A 4,387-nucleotide genomic window follows, 5' to 3' on the forward strand; every position below is an offset into this window, starting at 1 on the left:
GATTACAACCCTACGATTAATGCCAGTGACATGAACTACAATCCTATGATGAATGCCAATGATACGGATTACAACCCTACGATTAATGCCAGTGACATGAACTACAATCCTATGATGAATGCCAATGATACGGATTACAACCCTACGATTAATGCCAGTGACATGAACTACAATCCTATGATGAATGCCAATGATACGGATTACAACCCTACGATTAATGACGTGGGTATCTATTCGTATAATCTGTGCATAATCGTCTCTAATTTTGAATTGATAGGCTAGAGGGTAGTAAGATAGTCAACGACACCCACCGCTAATGTTTGGACTACTCTTATCTGACCGAAAAGTAGAGTTTGACCGTAACTCTTCTAGTGCACCATGGCCCCAAAGTGTGGAGAAAGTTTTTGCAGCAATGCTACCCAAGCCATGAACCCTGGACTTCACAGGTGGTCAAAACATGGTCTTTGTTAACAGTGCTCCTAACAGAAAAGCACTGAATACTATGTCCGTTTAAAAATAAGAAGAGATCTTTGCTCTTACTTAATGCCTCATAAACTTCACTTAATTTGGCTACATCTTTATTTATATGGTTCAAAACAATCACCTGACACATCACGTGTGCATTTTAATAAACCGGGCGTGACCCATTTGTTAGCGTACCCGAATTGTGAATCCGAGGAGTCACTGTTCGCAATCCGTTGCCACAAAAACTTGCTCCTTACTTTGAGGCCATGTTTCCTATAAGGTTAACAGTAAAATCCCGCTATTCACTTTGACAAGAGTAACTCAAGAGCTGGCGGTGGGTTCTGTTAACTAGCTACCTCTTCTCTAGTGTATCGTTTAAAAATTAATGGCGGCTAAGGGCAGATAGCCCATGTGTATAATATAGCTTTTCGCAAAAAATTTATAAAAAACAAATAAATAAATCATTGCTGTATAAACCATCATTAAAGAGGTCAAAATTCAAAATGGCTTTCAAAATTATAAAAAAGATGGTATTTTCTGGTTAAATCAAAAAATATTTCTGACTTATTTCGATCAAATGATAAGTTGAAAATATTTGTATTTTTTCATTTTATATTTTTTAAGGCCAAGCTACAAAGGCAATTTGCTTTGTTACTTTTTCTATAAATCGTTTTACTCTGAGAAACAAGTACAGTTGAAAAAGGTGTTCTGGTTAAACTTTTTATATATTATGAAAATTAACTATATTTTCAAGTTGTTTACAGTAATGCTCTACGTTAAAATATCGTAATTACTACGTTAAAATGTCGTACTGTAATATATAAATATATTACCAAATAAATCGCTTGAACAAATGTGTTGTTAAGCGCAAACTTATACAACAGACTGACTGCGTTTTGCCCACCGTGGGTTTTGAAACCCCGTTTTTAACATTATAAACCTTGAGACTTACCGCTGAACTACTTTTTTTGCGTTATGAGCCTTCAGACTTACTGCTGGACCACCAGGGGCGCTTAATTATGTCTAGGAGATTTGATTTTTCGCACTATCGGGACAATATGTTCAAAATAAATCAGAGACAGATGACAAAAATAGCTGTTTTCTTCAGTTCATTTAAACAGAATCTAATGGTTCTCCAGACTACCGTTTGAACAAGCTGAACAATAAGTGAAAGCGTTTTATCTCCAAAAACACTCAAAACATTCTACAGATGATTTCCCTAGCCAATGTTAATTTATTCAGTTCCCTAGTCTGGACTTTCACCAATAATCTAACCTACGTATTCGTACAGGCATGTATATATATATATATATGTATATGTAGTTAAATAGGCACGTGGTATATGAGAGGACTAAACTCTAACTAGGCGCTTGAGTGTCATAAAGTTTTTAAATGACAGGGCCAGGAACGATAACGTCTTGAACGTGACCATTCAATAACGTTTGATTTTCACCACGACAGCAATTATGAATTTACGATGAAGTTTGTCTCAAGTATCCAACCGTAGATCGTAATTAAATTCCTGAGGACAGAAACATAAAGAACGGATTTTAAAAAGTTACACAACGTTTAATAAAAAATAACGTTCAGGCAGATCATTAACCGCCTAACTAGAAACTACATTTTATATTCCTAAAGCGCCAAAACATCCAATGACTTACATTTTCGTAGTAAAGAAAAGACATGGTGACCCAGTTCAAACTTTTCTTTCTTTTTCTCATGTTTTTGTTCATTCATATATAAAACGTTGGTTTATATAGAATCTAAAAACGTTGCTGGTTTTCTAAAATAATATGAAAAATATAATCATTATTTTTTTTATTATAGATTGTTTTCTTTGTTTTATTATTTGTAGTTATGCACAAAGCTACACCATGGGTTATTTGTGTTGTGCCCACCACGGGTATCGAAACCTGGTTTTTAGAGTGATAAGTCCACAGCCTTACTGCTTAGCCACTGATATTTTTTCTTTATTATAGAAAAGGTAATGCAAGAAACATTAATATATGATTCGAATGTCATTTACGCTATGTTCGTTTTTAAGCATATGTTATAGTCAATAGAATATCAAAACTTTTGGCATTATTGACTTTCTGATAGTTATGACTTCACTGAAACCTAAAATTTTCAGCCGCTGACCCCATTTGTCCGTGCTGTAGATGTGATGCTTGGCATGTCCTCGAGCTGCGTTATGAATCAATTGCCTGGGAATTGCTAGAAAACACTTTTAAAATCAATAATTATGAAAAGCAGATGCTCTCTATACAAAACGAATATTTCTCTTTATTACGAGTTAACACTTATAAATAAAAGTTACCTTCTAAATTAAACAAAAATCTATGAAAATGTTCACCAAATTTGTGTTGTATTAGAGTAAAGCGGGAAAATGTTCGAGAAACATAAGTTTATAGTTACAACACGAATTATTTTAATAAGTTGGCAAACGACGATTTATAAGCATAATGAAGTGATTTGTGCTTATAAATTGTTGTTTGCTAACTTATTATTATACTAGAATAATGTGCTTCCGTATTCAATAAGTATTTTATTACTGGAACTCCCTTTTGAAATAAGGATCAAACACGTCAAAACTTAAGAATATCGAAATGGGAAATCTGTCACTTTGTCTAATTGACAATGGCAGAGATTAAAAGTTTACATTTTGTATTCAGAAAATAGCACAAAATCGTTCAATAGCTTTGAAATCTTATTGGGGATAGTAGTGTATAACACACAATACCGTGTATGTTAGGTAAATTAACATAAAAAATATACCACACGTTTGGAACAAAATATTAGCACAAAGACTAGGAAACTAGATTTTTATATTGCTATAAATGTAGTAACAAATAAATAATAACACAACTAAAAGTTACTAATGTTACAATATAAAATGACGCAAATATTAGAAAATTGGTAAATGTAATCAACATTTATCCTAAATTTTCAAGGCGGTTTTTCATGCGAGCGGGTTTTTTTTTTCTTCAGAAAAATAGAATTAGTTCCTAAGATCTATGCTTATCTTCTCTCCATAAAAATAGCTAAAAGTCACTAAATCTTCGTTTTCTGTATAAGAGAATGAACAAAATGACTCTTGAGACACAACACATGTGTTTCTTCCATAAAATGATCGGTTAGAAATTGCCCATAAAGTGTACGAAAGAGATTGTGTGAACATAAGTCCAAAAACAAAAAAGAAGGTTTATTTCGGGGTAAAGTCTCTTGCAGATACACTCCATCAGGCTTAACAGTGATGGAATGATATATGATGATTAAGTTTCAAAATACAATCGCAAGAGAAAGACTGTGGAGTGTTAGGTAAGATGATGCAAAATAAAAGATTTAAGGATAAATCAAATAATTCACTGAAGCGACTTCACGTTTGGAAAGTTTTGTTTCACAGCCCACGAGCCGGCGATAGAATAATTAAACTGACTGAGCTTATATACAAAATAAACAAGCTTAGATTTAGAAATTACAAGCTTAACCATCGCGATATTTTACTAGACTTTATAAAACATCAAACTTCTAAAAACTTTCCGATCCTCTTCATTCTTGGACTTCCATCTACAACATAATCGACACTGCCTCGTGCACTAGGAAAAAACTTAATTCATTAATAACATCTTGATACAATTTCCAACCAATACTTAAGATTACTTGGAAGTTATAAATGATAACCCACAAACCACAGTACATAAAAAAATATTGGTCCACACTCATATCTCAGACACAATTCCCGTCACTATAACCTCACACAATTCCCGTCACTATAACCTCACACAAGGCCCGGCATGGCCAGGTGGTTGGGGCGCTCGACTCGCAGTCTGCGGGTCGCGGGTTCGAATCCCCGTCACACCAAACATGCTCGCCCTTTCAGCCGTGGTGTCGTTATAATGTGACGGTCAATCCCACTAGTCGT

The sequence above is a fragment of the Limulus polyphemus genome, unplaced genomic scaffold (genome assembly GCF_000517525.1).
Source record: "Limulus polyphemus unplaced genomic scaffold, Limulus_polyphemus-2.1.2 Scaffold229, whole genome shotgun sequence".
Classification (NCBI taxonomy): domain Eukaryota; kingdom Metazoa; phylum Arthropoda; class Merostomata; order Xiphosura; family Limulidae; genus Limulus; species Limulus polyphemus.